Source organism: Plectropomus leopardus, chromosome 9 (assembly GCF_008729295.1).
Source record: "Plectropomus leopardus isolate mb chromosome 9, YSFRI_Pleo_2.0, whole genome shotgun sequence".
In the NCBI taxonomy this organism is placed as follows: Eukaryota; Metazoa; Chordata; class Actinopteri; order Perciformes; family Serranidae; genus Plectropomus; species Plectropomus leopardus.
The window spans coordinates 20,287,019-20,306,577 of NC_056471.1; the positions used below are offsets into that span (position 1 = coordinate 20,287,019).

The 19,559-nt window shown below is 37.8% G+C and overlaps 1 protein-coding gene across 2 annotated transcripts in view; it reads right to left on the reverse strand.

Annotated features, from left to right (window-relative positions):
* macrod1 (mono-ADP ribosylhydrolase 1) overlaps positions 1 to 19,559 on the reverse strand; it is a 153,357-nt gene that overhangs the window by 119,975 nt on the left and 13,823 nt on the right. The gene's annotated exons all lie outside the window — the stretch shown is intronic.

A 19,559-nucleotide genomic window follows, 5' to 3' on the forward strand; every position in this document is an offset into this window, starting at 1 on the left:
CAGGTCTCATTATTAAATTACCTTTGCAAATGAATTGAAAGAAACCTAATCATACATCCTATAATAGTAACCCATTATCTTCGAGAGCCTGGTTAAACCTCCTTAATTGAAAAGAAGTTTTAGCAGCTAATAATTTTTTGGTGGACGTCAGAACTGCTCCGGTGTAATTACTCTTTGCTAAAATTCACTCATAACAATCTATCTTTTCAATTCTATTCAAAAGTTGTAGCCTTGACAGTTGTTATTGGTATTTTAAGTTCACAATAAATGAGGGTAGGAGTGGGCAATAACAATAAAATCATCATTTATGTAATTTCATAGTGTGATATACGTATGTAATGGGATGTAGTCTTTGGAATATATATTGACTGGAAAATCGATCATAGACTGTTTTAAACAATATAAAATTCCTAAATGGGTCCAAGTGTGTTTCCTTTTCAAATGTTTGTTAATACAGTCGCAAGGAAACTATAAAAGAAGGAAAGGTCACAAGGCCAGTGACAGTGTTGGACATTTAAATGAGAGCCTGAGTTTGGTGATGAGAAGTGAAGTTTCACCTTTGACTGAAAAATCCTTTCACAGAATTATACACATTACATGATGCTGACAGACATTTCTGGATAATTGAGCAAATTTGTTTCCCTTGAGATTAACCTACAAACAGACCATGGCTCTGTCCGTCATTACAGGAGATGAATCAGATCGCCATCTCTTCATTTATGATCTGCCACTTTAACAGGATTCTGCTAGACAGAATCATCTGTGGCACTGTTAACTAAAACGTCTGATGTATTGCTCAATATACATTTCCTCAGCTATCTTGTATATTTTGAATTTATTTTCCCCACAAAAATCCAGAGACAGACACTATGTAGCTTATTTTTTAAAAAGATTATTTACAACACCTAAACATCCCTCGAGACCTTAGTACTTGTGCTGTCACAAGTTCTAATGTCAAAATAAGAAAAATAAAAGCTTAAACTGCTAGGGAGCTTAATTAGCATAAATGATGGTCTAAAATTACAGTAGCTCTGTCATTTACTTGAGCAGTCCAACAAAGCACAATACTATGAACACAACAATATCAACAGTCAATCTGCGCCTTTCTTTAATAGCTTTAATAGCAGGAAGTAAACAGGGACCAAAGCTTCTGTCCTCACAACAGAATAGCAATTACACTGTCCATACATCATATTGTAGGGTTACAAATTCGATTTGAAACCAAAAATCAATCAAAAAAAGATTTCAGTTTTGGTCATCGAAATCAAAAGCAGGGTTGGTCATTCCACCCCATAAATAAGTTATTCTTATTATGAATTATTTAAATTTGACCATACAGCCTTTGTGTGGATCATTCATAAGAAATTTGACAGTAATATCACACTTGATGCCATGTAGCCTGTTTTTTTAAAAGAGGAATTTGAAAATGCAAATGAAAGTTGGCATGATATTTCAAAAAAATATAATCGGTTGATCTTTTCGAATTACGACTCAGTAATCTGATGACGACATAGCCTTCAATGCTTAAAAAGGTATAAATCGAAAATGTAATCAAATCATGGCAGCAATATTAAAGTGAGAGCTTCCACAAAATGATTGGTCCATTAAATCAATGGACAGAAATTTAATCTTCAACAATTCAGATAAATGATTAATCATTACAGTAATTTTCTAAGCGATAGTGCAAAAAATATTTCCTTGTTTAATATGACCACTTGTGAGTATTTCTTAGTCCTATGTAATAGTAAAATGAAATATTTATGTTTTGAACTGTTAATTGAATAAAACAATCAATTTAAAAACATCAGCCCGGGCAGGAAATTGTTGTGATATTGTAACATGACATTATTATTTGGATTATTCTGAATGTAATTAAAGTTCAAAAATGAGAAAGCTGAAATTTCTTGATCTAATTCTGTGAGGGAAAAGTACTTTAGTTGACTCAAGTCGTCCGGTTCTATAGGCCTTCGTACAGCACTGACAGTCCTGTGAGCAGCGATCACAGCCTGACCGCTACACTGTGTAGTTCAACAGACAGAGCAACAAACATGTACACACAGCATGGAGGAAGAAGCAGCACCTGCCATCTGACTACTCTCTCTGACCCCACTAATGTACGTTAAGGGAGGAAGAACTTCAAAGGAAAACGCTAACCATCAGCCAGAGATCAAAAGAGGAAGAGGAGGGTAGAGAGGGGGAAATAAAGAGCGCGGCCATAGAGGGGAGAGTGGGGATGAGTGATATATAAATATATATATATATATATATATATATATACTGTGTATATCACTCATCCTCACTCCTCTCCATACATAGAGTCTGTAAGTGTTGAAACCCATTCTTTACTTTCAGTAGCTCTCTTTCTCTTTTTTAACCTGTGTTACTGTGTACCAGTAATACTGGACGCACTCCAGTGTGGGGTTTTTAGGTTTTCATTTGTTTTTGTTTTTATTTTCTTTTTTTTTGTTTTGTTTTGGGGTTTTTTTTCTCTTTTTTTGAGAGCACTGAAGCTTCCTTTCATTCTGTGCAGAAATCCTTTTTCCTTTTAAAATGTCACCCTCAGATGTGATAATGAAAACACTCTTATGTATAAACATAAAAATGGGTGCAAAACGCTATTCCATTTATTGGTCTGTTGTCTTTTTTTCTACACAGATGAATAAAGACTTCTAAAAGGAAAAGTAGTTTCAGTTCCCTTTGTGTAGCGAGTCTGCATGTGCTGTGTTTGTGTGTGTGTGTTCATTAAATCTGAAACAAAGGCTGCACATGATATCAAATAATGCACTGGGATAGCTTAAAAAAAATAAAAATCAATGGGAAGCTCAAGATTATTAATATGATTTATGACGAGATGGAGTGGACCTCGTTAAATCACACACACTGGATGAATACATCAGCTGCTCCAATTCAATTTGGAGGAATCTTCCAGGCCAAAGCAGACGCATGTGTTTTTACCCCGAGAAGTTTGCGTGTTAGCGCTTGTTGTACGTTTGACCAAACAACATGAGAAATGGTGCATTTGTGTGAATGTGTCTTCGCTCTGTGCTCCTAAAGACTTGCCTCTCATTCTAAGTGAGTGCTAATACTTGTGTAAGCACAGATCAATATAACGAACAGGGGAGTGTATAAGTGTCCATCTTAGAGTTACTGCTTGTGTCGGGTGTTTGTCAAGGAGTGCGTCAGACACAAATGTACTTTATGCAGATAGAAATGGGCAGTTTGTCTGTGTCTGAGAGGGAGATGATAAACGACTTCACATGAATGTTTGTCTAAAGGATTCATGATTAGTCTATTCTTCAGTGTGTGTCTCTGTGTGTCTGTGTGTGTGTGTGTGTGTGTGTGTGTGTGTGCACCAACGCGTACTATAAACGTGATGCAGCCGTATCTCCACGTCTGTGCTCTTAACGACAATGCCCTGAGTTCTCATCCGTCATTACAGAGGCCTTTCACTGTCCCAGTCCATTATCTAGCGTCAAGCCCTCCAGCTTAATTATTCTAACTCACATTACTCCCAACAAAAAGATACACACTCCGAGACACATGCACATTGAGTCTGAAATCTGCTCTTGCTCGCAGAAGAAAAATGGGATCAAAGTGGATTTTTCAGATACGCTTGCATTGTGTTACTGGAATAGTAAACATGTTCAAGATAACAAAGACGTTCTATATGGATTTCACATACGAGCACAACAGCAGTGTCTTTCTGAATAATTTGCCTCTGTTATCTGTAAATGAACAGTGTGTAAGCGTTAGGGGGATTTAGTGGCATCTAGTGGTGAGGATGGCAGAATGCAATGTAGCTACCATGACGGTAGTTCGGCCCCATTCGCTAATCCTAGGATGGCGAAGGCATAGCCCGCCTTACATTGCTTTCTCTCCCTTTGACTGACTTACTCTGACCCTAAACAATCCCTCTCATCTTACCTAAACCTATCCAACCCAATTAACAAAGGCAATGAGTACTAGCCACTCATAGATAGAGTCAGGACAGGTCACTCCTTGGCTATCATAAGATTTGCAAATTTGCCATGAGTTCAGCATTTCGACTTGGTTTTTTGGAACCAGAAGGCAAGGCTGACTAAAGAGCCCGCTCTCTATGTAAACATAAACAGCTCATTCTAAGGTAACAAAAACACAAAAATTCTTATTTCAAGGTGATTATGCACTAAAGACACACTTGTTATCTTGTATTCTATTTCTGCTAAAATATCCCCTTAAATCCTGCACATTGGACCTGCACATTGGACCAGTGCATTTCTGAATAATCTGCCTCTACATCTTTTACAAATGAGCTCAACTCACCAATGTGCAATAAAATGGCCAGTTGCATTTTAAACTCTGAGCTCAGTGTTTTTCTTCACCACAGGGCTGTTAAGAGGGATGTAACGCTGCATCGCACCATAAAGTGGCTTCCAGTGTTTGCATGCATTATAAGCTTCTTTAGCAAAAGGTCAATGTATTATTCCTGTAAATGCATGCATTTGGGGAAATGTACATATGCATGCATATATACATTCCCCCAGCTATTCATAGCAGAGCAGAATAATTTCCACACCACAGTGTTTTCTTCAGACACAAATGCTTCTTCAAGTTCTTGTTTCACTGAAGGTGAAAATCAAACTGCAAGACTGATCATGAGTTCATGTTTTCTCGCAGCAGTGAAGGACACAGAGGAGATACACAAACACAGGCAATATTCAGACATGAGAGCGCACAGAAAACAGGTGTAATATAAACATCGGCACACGTACGTGCAGTCAAAAGGTCCACATCTGAAACACGCATACACATGCATAAGCAGCACTACTAACCTAAAACAATATCTCACAGAGAAATCCTCACCTTAGCTTTAAATCCAACTCAAGACACAAATCTGAATTTTAAATCAACCCAAAAAGTCGTTGTTGGACACAAACCTGTATATGTGTGAGTGACAGGGGACTGGTGGTCCCAATGTACCGCAACGGAGCTGGATAACAAGCTCTGACACATTTCTCTTTCACACACACAAACACACACACAACACACACACACACACACACACACACACACACACACACACACACACACACACACACACACACACACACACACACTGCAAGAACCGAGTGAAACACCTCAGAGGTATAAACTGATCCAACAACAACAAAACATTAAGCTGTGGTGGTCTGGGTTCCTTTGTAGCAATGGATGGAGAGGACATCACTGGAATAAACAAGGCTGAGAACAAACTAAGACAGCCTCCGGGATTATAACAGCACCAACTGTATGAATTAGGCTGTCTATCAGAGGGAGAGCCACTTTGGTGCCACTGCACGACGCCTCTAGTGAGATGCAAGAAGAAGAAAAAAACTTCTGCCATAAAGACGCGATGCTGAAAGCATGAACAAAAAGATAACCAAATTGCCTTGTAGCACAATTGTCCTATATTCAATTTCCCAGTCTTTTTAATCTTTTAATTTAGCTTAATTAGGAGCCTGTATACCACTGAATTTTTTTGTAACCTCGCTGAGCATCTGAAATTGAAGAAAATTAAAAGCATTTATAACCTCAAGTATTTTTTGCCTCATTATCTGTCCTAGACTAACATTAAGTGAATAGTTGATGGATTCCTTTTCTTCACATGATAAACCATCAGGCATTCAGTTTCATCTCCTGCCTACGAGAGCAAACTGTGCAGAGAAACAACTCTGGCTGAGGAGGAGCGCTTCAGGCACCGGGCTCCTGCTGGATGGGGTCCTCCAGAGCTCTCAGCCTTCACTCATGGTCGGCTTACTGCCCACCTCTCCGGGGCACTACACTCTGGACTGCGCTGAGACCTTAGCACTTGTAGTTATGGCAACTTGTGATTTCTCTGGAGTACTGACTCTCAGCCTTTCTTCAGCAGAGGCAGACACATCGCAGCCAAAAAATAAATGAATTCCAGGAGCACAGTAAATTATTCATTACTTGGTTGAAAATGCCACAGAGTGGATTGTGATCATAGCAGAGGTCCAGCACACATAATGTGCTGTTGGTTCAAGGCTTCAACAACTTAACAATGATGAATCTATATAGAAATTTCAAAAAAATATATATTGAAAAATATTTCACAAAAGAATGGAATAACAACCATAAATCTACTCTAAATTAAGAAACAACATTATATTACTGTCTCTCTCCAACTTGAGAGAGCAGTAAGATCCAGGACTTGGATTGCGACAGACAATTAAAAGATAAAGAGGGTAATTGTGTAGTTTTTTTCTTTTTGTCAAGAAAAGCAAAATCGGATGGAAAGACAAAACTTAACAATGAATGTGAGCTACTAACACGTACTGTTCTCTCTATTTAGTCAAAAACTGATACATGTTTCTCTCTGCCACTGATCTCAATTTTGCCGCCCAAGGCGGAAGAAAAAGGACTCAGTCCTCACAATGTTACTAATACACATAAAGTTTTGTTTTGCAGGTTGGATTAGGGTGGTTGATTAACCGGTATATAACTATATTTCCCCCTTTCTTTCTCTTGCTCTCTCTCTCTCTCTCTCTCTCTATGTAGCACTACAATGCTGAATTTTAATGGCTTGATGCAAAACATTTCACCTTCACAAAAAACTGAAGCTCTCACAATTTAGTTATTGCACTTGTCCATATTGTGAATCCCAATTCAGTAAACAATGTCCCTAAATTTGACTCTAGCTATGAGATCTGTGTTGGATTTCACTCACCATCTCTCTCCCTTCATTGCCTGTCAATTTTCTACTGTGTACATGGTAATAAGGGCATACAACAAAATTTCAGGTATACAGTCTTAGGTCATAAAGTGTCGGCAGATACCAATAAAGAAATAACTGCAGATAAAGAAAGAAATTGCACTAGAAAATTGCTATTTAAAAAAAGCATTTTTGAGGCAATCATCATTAATTAGTCCACCAAACACTGACAACTTTACTTTTTACCAGAAAAATGTCCCACTCAGTAATTAACTTCCAATGTAATGTATATGTATATGTATATGTATAATATATTTACTTACAGCTTGTGAAAAATATGCAATTATAAACACGATAATTATATACACAATTATAGACACTTAAATATCTCCTTGAAAAATGCACTTATTTCTCCTATTTGATTAACGTTCGCTAAAAGCTATAATAGCCATTTTTTTCTTAAATGATTTGGCCTTTTACATAATTAAAGTATAATATACTATATATATTATATATCGTTTTTTAAAGATGATTTAAGGGTCTTGTGTGCCGGATTAGGTGCAATCTAAAGATTGCAGTTGCAACCAACTGAAACTTCTCCCATGTGCCAAGCATGTAGGAAAATTGCAGTGGCCAATGCATAAACTACACAAAAATGCAAATGTCCCTGTCTAAAGTCAGTATTTGAATCATCCATTCTGAGTTATTTTAGAAACAAAAATGCAAACTCTGTGAACGAGGACCTGCTCCGCATGTAACAGGTAACAAAAATCCAACTATTCTTTTTTTCAGGTGATTATACACTCATGAAAACATAATTATTAATATTAAATGTAATTTCTGCTAATATATCCTCCTAAATCCTACCCACTGGACCTTAACGTAGGAGTATATATGTTTAGAGCAGAGTGCCATCCACAGGGTATATCTAATAGAGACAGGCTGATGCATTGTTGGTGTTGGTCTTTTCATGAGATTTGTAAATAAGAATACAGAAAAACAGTAGCATTCAATTCTGCAGAACATGCTCATCATAAACACAAGAAACTACTATCTTTAATATTATATTAACTTTAACATTTCATAAAATCTTGACTCTTTCACTCTCTACACACCCACGCAATAATGTGCAAAGATTAAAAACACACACATGCACGCAGATAAATGGCTCGCTCATGCATGTGCAGACCACGAAACCCATCACATGCTGTTGATGTTGCAGAAGACACAGAGACTAAAGGGTGTAATAAATCTTTTCACTGCTTGACGTTGCTGTGATTGAGGTGTCCTTTGTATCCCGATGCATTACTGCGTCCTTGACTTTTTATATTCATGACGGCCGCAGTTTGATCTCAGTTTACTTGATACACATCGGGAACCAAACATCAACTTCTAATTTCAGGGATAAACATTCTTCATCTTTATTCATCAGCGTGCTCAAAGTGAATTGACCAAAAAATGCTCATGCACTGAAAACAGATGTTTATCAGGGACAAAACAAAACATTATGCTTTAATTAACTGGAATAATTCAAATAAAAGGAACGGATTTCCAGTTTAAAAGCTCAGTAAATCTGTAGCTCGGATTATACAAGTCAGATAAATCTGTGACAATAAAATGTACTGTACATTGTTACAGGCTACAACCAGATGTCTCTTTTCTCTGGACTGCACAAGATGTTGGTCACTTTGTTGGCCTTTTGACCTTTAAACTCCACACACTTCTCACTTTCAGGAAACATCATACAGTATACCACACAAACCAATGTGGTGAATGATCGACCTGTCCATCAACCGAGTTCCAACCAGGGCCATCCCTACTACCCGTGGACAATGGTGACAACAGGATAAGTGGATAAATAGTTCCTATAAATAGTCTTGTCATTTCCTAAGCTCGGATAATGCGGCGGGGCCGACAGCATGTGCATCGGGCACCACTTCACAACAACGCCTGATAGATCGCAATTACAAGATGGTAATTGTGTGCTGTGTGTACTCCCTGTACTCTCTGCGAGTCTGTGTGTGATTATGTGACAAAAGCGTCGTCTGTGATGAGGACATGTGAGCTACACAATGAGGGCCCCTTGTATTTGCTGGTGGAGAGAGGCAGTAGAGGACTCGGGGTTAGTTTAAAGCCCATTTGGAGGTTACAATGATACATCCTTTGTACTTTGTTCACTAAGCTATGATTACAAAGATGAGAGAATATGGAGGCTTATTGCCAGGCCGCATTATACTTTATTATTCAAATAGCACTGCCTACAATGAGGATAATCTTCCCCCAATGTGCTTTTAATTTCCATATCTAATTTTTTCTCATTCTGTCTTGTGTGTCTCAGTTCTAGTCAACATCATTTGCACAGCTGGTTCAGTGAAACAGGGCTGGATTCAAATGTCAAAACTCTAAATGAAAAACATCAATCATCAAAGGTTGATAAACTCATTAAAAAAAAGCCATTTATCAGGTGATTGTGGGCGCACTTAGCATGTGGGGTTTTTTTTTGGTTTATTTTGGAGCTGCTCAAGTATTCGACCTGAGCAGCCAGGGAGACGAGGACTTTGGATGCACAGCCAAAGCCTTAAAGCTCGGCTGATTACTCGGCTGGCACTAAAACCAATATTTGAGAAAAGGTGTACTATTATTGTCATAAAGAACTGGAGATGCAAACGATTATTGCTACACTAAGGAGTGCATTAAGCGAGACAGCAGAGAAAATTGAACTCTGCCCTACACAAGGGAAGACACACACGTCTGAGAGCTGGCTGCTTTACAAACGGCACATTATTGTCACACTGTCACAACCTCGGAGGACTCCGTTTACAAAATATCAATAAGTCTGGTCACATTTAGTCAGCCAATTTGATCGTCAAATGGAGCGACTGTCAAATCATTCAACAGCATCTAAAACCCGCAGAATTTAATATTTTTTTATTTGTTTTTAAACCACTAACATCAGCTTAGCAGCAAGAAAATAACTAACAATTATTTTATTTACCAATTAATCTGTCAATAACTTTCTGAATGAATAATTTTGTCAATTAAAAATGGCCTGTGTGTATTTATGTTTTATCAAGCCAGAGATAAACAGCTCAGAAATCCAAAGTTATTCATTTTATTATCATGTATGACAAAGAAAGGCACCAAATTCTCACGTTTAAGAAGCATGAAAATAGCAAATGTTTTAGTTTTTCTCCTAAAAAATTACTAAAACGGTTATTTAAATATATAAATGATAATAGTAAGAATACATTTTATTTATAAGCACCTTTTAAGTCACCCAAGGACGCTATACAAAATCAAATGCCAGTCAGTATATAATAAACAATATTGAAATTTATACACAGATAAAAGAATTAATTAATGAAAAAATAAATTATGAGGCACCAGAAAAGGCTGTTTTAAAAAATATGAGTTTTTAGTTTCAACTTAAAACAAGCTGCAAATGTCATCAAAATATTCAATATCAAACTAGTTACATTACAATACATTTGCAATACATTTTTTATAGATTGACTAATTGATTAACCAACCAAAGACCTTTTTTTTTTGTCCGAAATTGTTGCACATTTAAAAATAATGCACCTTGTGTTGTGTCAATCACATTTATAGACTAGAAATTTTCGTTTAAGGTTGAAAATACGTCTAACCATTCTGTTTCTTACTGACAATCTTTTAGTTGGATTAAAGATCTAATACAATGCATATGTATACATAATTTGCATAGTACTTAATTGCTATAGTAATCAGATCCTCTGACCAGTTACTCAACATCATTTAACGCTACCAGTCAGAAGGCGCCCAGACCGTGGAAAAGTTTATTCCTCACTGTCAGGTCCTCCTCATCTATCACCACTATTTATAATTTCTTGAACTCCCTCAATTAGTATTATGCTTAAATAATTGTTTCAAAGGACCAATTTTTCCAATTAGCATCTTACTATGAATTACTGCACCCTACATGAACATCTGCCAAGTTTGACTGGCTGTTGTAAATTTACCTATAATCTTATGTTTTAATTATTTGATTGTTTTCCATATTTCTCTGTTAGGCACTTTGTTCAAAATTTATTGTTTTTGAATAGGCTCTATAAATACATTCTTGGCTTTACTTTCCAACCCTGGACTAAGGACTGACTGCAGCTGACTACTTTTGTAACTTTTCCAAAACAATCTGACAATCACACCCACTTCATGTCACGACTGGCCAGGTGTGTGGAGGAGTTAATGAAAGGTGGAGTTTGAACGTCTCTCTCAAGCTATTTTTTTCATGCTTCACACGGTTACTTCAGTCACTTTTTCTGCCTTTGAGGAGAGACTGCCCAAAAGTGTGCGATGTCATTCCCCATGTAGTAAATTTACTGTATAGACAGCAAAGTCACATAAAGGACACAGAGCTCTTGGACAGCGATCAGGGAGGTGGTGGATACAGTCAGGAGGAGGCGATGATGATGGAAGGCCTTCATGTGTGGCCATTTGGTGGCCTGACACTCAGACTGAAGTGACAGTGTACTTCACTTATCCTGACATTGTGTTCATGTAAACCGATTCTTTGTTGGGAGTACGGCTGGATATCGTTTTAAAAATCAATATAACAGTACCAGTATCTTTAAAGTGATACTAATTACCAATAGAGTAATTCATTTGATACCCGTCACGTGAATAGAAGCAATCAGTTGCGCAAAGAGACGCCACAGCCGTATAATACAGCTATCCTTTTAATCGTTTTGGTGAAATTGCAACTCGCTGCCAACTCTGTAAAATACACCGACTTCACATTACTTCACTCCACAGACTGTAGGCAGTAGTTGGCCAATCAGATATTGCACTAAATCAAAGAATGCTTGTGACTGTCTGCAAGAAAAAACAATAAAATAAAAATACTTTTTTGAGATCAGAGAACAAATGGGATTAAATGCAGGTATAATGTAAGTGAAAATTTTTTAATACTACTTGGCACTGTCTAATTTTGGTTGATATCATAGAGATATTGAGTAGCGATACCTTGCCCCAGTTGGGAAGGGTAATGCTCTAACTCACTGGTTACCATCCTGGGGTTCCCAGCCTCACTGGGAGTGGCAAAAGCATAATGGGGGGTCACAAGCCCTCTTAATTTTAAGGGGTTTAAGAATTGTTTTTCAAAAAATATACAGTAGGCCTGTATCTCTGCATGTTATTTAATTCTATAAAGAAAACTAAATGAATTTGTGTTTTGGGGTTTTTTTATGTTGAAAATATTATTCAATATAAAAACTTTGCAGTTAAAACAACCAAAAAGCTGACAGAACAATAGCTAGGAGACAGGGAGAAGAAGACTACATTTCTGCAAAAATTGGAGCCTATTCAGTATGTATGATTATTAAGAAAAATTAAAAACCCATAATGCAGACAGATATTTGTATGAAAAGCAATGTACAAAGGAAATAATTTGCTCAAATTCATCCAAACTTGCTCACTATTTGAGTTATTGTACAGTTTAACAGTTGTTCTGTACAGTAGTTGTTATGCATTGAATATAATTACTTATAGTCACTTAGCCAGTTTACTTCATGACAGAGAAAGGGTTCCCTTTAGGAAAAAGGTTGCAAACCACTCTAACCAATCAATAGCAAGTAATGAATCAGTTAACAGAACTTGATTTCCAGTCGACACAGAACTTATCGTGGTGGTTGCAAGGGCCAACAAACTTAACATTTTTCATGACATTTGAGGAAAAAAAGATTCAGAGGGCTGCGGCCGAGATAATTGTTCAGAACAGATGTCATCTGATGGCAATTTGAGGTTCATTTTTAGCACACTGGACCCTTGCTCTCTTAACCTGACTATAGAAAAGGGGTGAAATTCACCATCCGTTCCAGCTTTGAGACTGACAATCTCTACCTTTACCACTGACAGAACAACAAAACTACTCTTAAACCAGCAACAGCCGCCTTCGCCAGCTTCAGCACCTTCAGAAGATCCTCTCCCAGCCTTCCAGGAGTCACGATGCTGCACAACAAACCAACACATTTGAACGCAGCACTTGCCTTGATGACAGAAGCTCTGATGGGCCAAGTGCTGATGATCAAGCTGACTCCTTTTCTCTTTTACTCCCTCATTCACTCCATCTCCTTCCATCTCCCACATCGGCCCAATCAGGCTAATGAGGCTCGCACTTCCTCCATCCCTTCCTGCTCGCTAAAGTGGCGATTGATTGGAGGGGTGGGAAAGCTTTTAACAAGGGAGGGGTGGGAGAGAAATAATTAGCACGAATGAGCTTTTTTTGCAAACTCCTTCAATTCAGCTTTTCTTTTTTCGTTTATTTACTGACCCGGACAACATTAGGGATTAACTCTCCAAGGGTATGTTAACTTCTCAATGTCAGGTTGTAAATCAATCTGAAGCTGTAAACTGAGGCCCGTTTGTCTAATGCCAACGTCTCGCTCCTCTCGGGTCACATCCCTGCGATGATGTCTAAATGGAAGCAGTAAAAAAAAGAAGGGGGGAAGGGTGAAGACGAAACCCTGGAGATGCACCGTGAAGAATCGTGGGTTTTCTTCCATCTTCCCACTCAAATTGAGACACAAACTGGACATCAGAGCATCCCGCGGAAACTCGGAGCACTGAACCTTGAAAGCTCAAATTTTTCAGTACACAGAGAGCATTAATGTCGCTGCCCAAATGACCAGTAAAGTGGTCTTTCTGACAGTTGTACCGTAATTAACTCGGACAGATCTGGACTGGAAAAACTAGAGCAGCAGCACTGTCTAAATTCGTGCTGCGGCCAATTCACAGAGTCACAGCAGCCTCCAAACTGCACCCATGGCAAAGACACAGATACAAGAGGACAGAGTGGACATAACAAGACTTCAGTGTAGCGATGAAAAGTATGAGATACAAGCGTCAGTGAAGATGAAGCGAGGGTCACCAGTGTGCATGTTAAGAAACAGGAAAAAAGTAAAAGAGAAGACAAAAAACTAGCAGAAATCTTCAGCTGCACATGAAACAAAATGTCAATCAAACATAGTTTAAAAGCTACTTTTAATGTGAATCTGAAGCACACAGACCCTGATTCCTCACAGTGGTAGGCCTTAGATCATCTAAAGCCCCAAAGATATGAAATACGCCTACAGCCTTTAATTTACTTTACCATTAAAAACCAAGCACTTCGAGATGGTGTGGAAGAGTAATTTTCTATTCATTTGATATGTATTTTTAAATCATAAGGCGGATTAAGTGAAAAGCCTCAAAACAAACAGAGAGAAATCACTATAGCTTCAATATCAGCTTTCCTCTGAAGCAATATTACTTTACAGGGACCTTGGTAATTATAGCGAGTGTGTCTCCTCAGTGACAGGCTACTCAACTAACATTAAAGATTTAAATTTCATTTTTAATTTCACACTAACAGACATAGGAAGAACATTTTCTTAATATACACAGCTTCCACAAAGTCCGGTCTTTGCAACAGAAGAAAAATATTATATTTAAGCACATTTATGACTTAGAGAGTCGCTGTGTTTACACAAGAGGTACAGTAATTTAAAGGTCCAGTCACTGCTGTCTATGGTTGTGAATCAAAGATGACGCCAAGTGGTTCTGCACTAATAGTAAATTATAGTAAAGCAACTTTGGCAACAGACTAGAGCATATAAAGCATGTATTAAGTGATTACTTTTTTATTTGATTGACTGAAAATTAATATTAATAAATAACAATTTTATAATGAATTATTTAATAAGTAAGTTTTCAAACAATACTGTTTCCACACTCTTAAACATTAAGGTTTTCATCCTTTCTTTGTCTGATATGATATTTATCTGAAGAGCTTTTAGTTTTGAACTTTCATTTGGATATAAGAAGCAATTTGATACCTGTTTACTGTTTAGGCGTTTACCACCTCCTTATATCTGTTTCAATATTTTGCCTGTTTGCCATGTGGTCCTCACCTATTCCCATCATCCCGCACTGACCAAATCTTTAACTCTCCCTCATTCCCCCAAGCAGCTCACTCCACATAAAGGCCACTTTCATTGGTTCCCAAACTTTTACCTAAAATTACCCCTTTTTTATCATTGAGTAACCTGAGGGACCTTAAATAAGTGACATAGTTTATGGATATGTCAATAAATATTAAATAAATATTCAATATGCAAAACAGCTGAAACTGTGCAATTAACCGCAATAGTGAACGCAAAAAATACAGTAAATTGGTGTAAAATCAGTGATTTGAATGAGTGTTGATCAGATTATTTCAATATTAAATGAGAAATTATTTTTCTTGAATCTTTAGGAATTATTTATTCAAACTCTACAACTGACTACATTATGTATTTGGGTTTTTTTTAACAATCATATAAACACTGACTTGCGAAATCCAGTGTTTTCCTCTGCCTGACACTTAATTTTATAATAATTTTATTAATAATTTCAGTTCTTTGGTTTTTAACTGCATAATTTTTAATGCAGGATGAGGCTGTGTAGCAGAGAATGAAGGTGCTGTGAATACAGTGTGAGCTCAGATCTTCACTGTCCTCATCCCGAGATTTTTTTTTATTAAGTTTCTATCTTGAATAGTAATCTAAACCTTTAAAATAACGCCTGAGATTACTGTATAATTTTAAAAAATCAACAGGTTTTTACCAAAGTGACTTTGAGATGGGTGTTTTATTTTATTTTACCAGCATTTTATCAACCACAACATTTATCAACTATTAAACAAAGCATTCACGAGATAAGTCAATAATGAAAATAACTGTTAGTTGCAGACCTATTGTAAGATAAGAAAATGTTTGAGAATTATTTAATTGGGCATTACAAACAGCTGCTTACTTCGACAAAAAAAGCAGGAAACTCTGCATTTGCTTAATAAATAAAACACTTTTCATAATCCATGTACATGTTTCAATATTCTTTGTGGTAAACCTCAAGAACTCAGCCCTGTCTCTGACCCTGCCCATCATTACCACTGCTTACTGTCGACCTCACTGGTTAAAATCCATACAGATCGGACTCCAGTGGATTTTCGCTTCACACTCTTTATTAGCCTTTGTACAACAAATCCTCTTCCCACTAAAAAATAAAAGGGGTTAACATCTTCATTTGGCTGACTTTGCTCGATACCCGCCGCTGTAATTCAGTGCTGGTTTAGTAGCTGGTGGAGTGGGGAGGTGGTCGCGGCGGGTCTACACTTTGACAGCACATCACATTCACTCTGGAACTGAGGCAGCATCAGCAAAGCCAATTTGCTTCTGTAAGTGCGTACAGACAGTTGACAGGCATATTGTGAGAACGTGTCCATTAGCGCTGCTTCACAAAACACAAAGTCAGCGCGGCGGGGATACTGCCGCTATAGGAACTGGACCTGAGGAAGTACAGTTACTACAGCAGGGAAAAAAGAGTGCATTTCATGAGGGATCTGTAACCTGTTCTACTTCACAGCAGCAGCATGAACACCTGTTTTACTATTTTAAAAAACAATCTCTAAATTAATCCTTAAAGAAGTAGAAAGGTTGGCTGAGAGGAACATTTTCTTTGAGCTTGAAATCTGAGCAAATTGGTTTGATTTTTTTTTTTTTTTTTTTTTTTTCAAAAAAGGGGGAGAAGGTAATGAGCAACTTAAGAAGGCATAGCCCATAATCTAGCAAGAAGTTAGTAAAAAGTTACAAGAAAATAATATAAAATAAAATAAATAAGCAAGAAATGATCCCAAAAAGTGCTGAAAATTGAAGAAAATATATGTATGTTTTTTTTCTGTAACATAATTTTGAATATATATAACTGTAATAATTATGAATAAAGTCGTCTTGTCATTTTTCTTAGTTTATCAGTTTTTTTTTTTAAAACTAATTTTCAAGTATTTTTCTTGTCACCTTTAACTCATTTCTTACATTTTGTAGTACATTTCTTGCCAAGTTGCTCACTGCTTTTTAACCCATGTTTGCAAAAGAAATCAAACCAATCTGCTTTGCTTTCAACAGGTTAAACAGCTTGTAAAAGGCATCTGAATGCAGCATAAGAGAAATATGTCAATTGTTATTTTCAAAGGGTTAATTTATGCATCACTTGTGTATCAAAACACACATAAACACACTCATGTTATAGTATCTGTTTTGAGGCTTTCTTAGAGCACACACACATAAAATATTTGTCTGTGATAGCAAACTTGGTGTGACATTTTGCATCTTGTAATATGAGCCTCTCCTAAGAGGAGCTGACAAGAGCTCTAGGGTAGATGTATGGTAACTGCAGCACAGAGAGACAAAGAGAGCACACAGTGCGGGGGCCTGTGGGACCTCAACAGTCTCTGTTCTGGGCTTTCCATCACCTACTCTGACCCCCGTTACTACCACAGAGGCTGGGTGGATCACAACAACACGTCCCTCCTGATTACAACCTTGGATAAGTGACTTGATGAAAAAGTGGCAGCTATCTAAGGATGAAATGCAGCCTTGAAAACATTAATTCCTCAGGCAAGGAAAAAAAATGCTACAGCTGGCTACAACTTGATTATCCTCTATTAAGTGCTACATGATGCACATACTTAAAACAAACAGACTATCAACGGCTTAAGCACTGAGACTGCAGTAGATATTGTGGCATTCAAAGTAGATCTGTGACAAAAATCACTTAATCCTTGGCCTGATGCTGGAAAATCCCTTATAAAGTGGTTAAGCATGCAAAGATTTCCTCTCTGTGTCCCCTATTACTCCAGTCAAATGAGAAAAACGCAGCTCAGGTGAGATCTGAAAAACAATTTTAGCCGCTCTGAAGCAATTTACAACAACAAGTCAAGCCTGACAATCTTCCATACACACTCTAGCAGAGTGGCGAAAGCACGGATGTCTGCCAGGCTGATTTTGGCGCTAAGCACGGCACTAAGCTCCACTGACAAAGCCAGCTAAGAATCAGTGAAGCCTTGCAGAAGGAGTGTGAAGCTGTGCCACTGTGGAGTAATTCTCATGTAAGGGGCTCTACCTGCAGAACCGAGGGTTCGCCTGGTTTATCCTCTTAAAATCACCAAACAGGTTCACCGAGCACATCTCTTTCACCTCTCATCCAGCTGTTCTAGACCATGTCCTGCTGCCTGTCTGTCTGAGCGCATTCATCCATGCCTTCCCAATGCCACTGTTCCTTCATCCTCTTCATCCTCTGTAACCCCCAAAGCCCCTCAGCCAACCCCCACTGCAGCTATCGGTCATCATCAACCGCAGACTTCTCCAGAATCAATAAAAGATGCTCCACCGCTGGGTTGAATTTATATTGCACCCGATGGAAGCATCCAAGCTCAAAAAACACTGATGTTCAATTATTGATGCTTATCCAACACACTCATCCTCATAGCGCACTGAAATAATGAAAAATTAAAGGGATACTCTTGATTTTCAACCAGCTCTGTATCATGACAATGTGGGTAGTATACGTAAATGAACTGTGGTAAATTTCCCTTAATTTTTTTTCTTTAAATAATTTTTTGGGGGCAATTTTTGCTTTTATTATAGAACAGCTACATAGACAGGAAAGGGGACAGAGAGGAGGGAAGACATGCAGAAAAGGGCCACTGTTAGGAATCAAACCCAGGTTGCTGCAATGGCCTCAAGTGAGCCAGAGGCTGCCGCTACAACAGTCCATCTTTTGTCTGATATTAGACCGAATTGTCAACTTTTTACACTGTGTTTCCATCTTCAGTTTGACATTGCATCATCTCTTACAGATTCCCAAAGAGGATGGAGATTCGATTTTCCCTGTCCAACCACTAGAGAACAAAACTAGAGACCTAGAGACATATCTGTCTGTATCTAATGTCATTCTAAGTGGGTCCACATCACTGGGACACCAGTGTACACCTGCGGAGCACTGATTAGGCGTGGCACTCATTGGTTATTTTTTAATCATAACCAAGAAACTCGCATTTCACATCATGCCAGACCAGAATCTGTCAACTCGCAATTAGTAGAGTGGGCAAATTCAAAGGTCTGGACACAGGCACCATGATCTCCCTGCTCAAAATAACTGCCTCTAGAGCTTTTGCTAAAGGTACAGAATGTATTTTCACATGTTTGTATGCCCACCACCACGGAAAAAAATGTATAGAGGCAGATCAAGACTGATCGGCTTCTCTCACTCTCTCTCTCAACTCATCAAACTGTTAAACGAGGCAGAGCCAATGAAACAGAAAAAAACTATGCAACTGAATTTCCTAATTATCAGCTAAAATCTCTCCAGAAACTTATTTTAGAGCACTGTTAGACGTAAAACAAGACTTTGTGAAGAGGAAGTGGCCGCCATACTTTTTTTTTGTATTGTAAGTAACAGAGACTAAAAATTCTAAGATCTGACTCTAAAACTGAGCAGTGCTAATCAAGTATGAATTAAAATTCTGAGACTGCACTGCCTATTTTTCACGTCAAATGAAGAAACATTACGCTTACGGTTTAACTGTAATTCAAGATTGTTTGTTACCAACAGCAATACTGTTTTCTATGTCAAAATAGACAAGCTCACGTTACGTCACCCACCAGTGGGAGCATTTACTGGTCCAGTGAAGCGCAATGCATTCTGGTAGTTGGAGTTTTTGTACCTCTTAATCAAAAGCAAATGCCACTGCTTTTTTTTCTGTTTTCTCTGGTCATAAAGCACCAATTTAAAAAGGAATTGCGTCTTTCTACTACATAGACAGCCTAGTTTAATTAAAAGGCCATCTTTCCAGCAGATAATTACTTCTATAAGATGATATTGGAAAGTCTCTGCTTTCCTAACGTCTTTAGTTCAAGATGCATATTTTTCTAATCAACTTCACAACCACTTTTTATTTCAGATCAGTCTATCTTTACAGTTTACATAAAGGCAGATAATGTCAAAGCTCTGATGAGTCTTTTCTACAGCAGTGGAG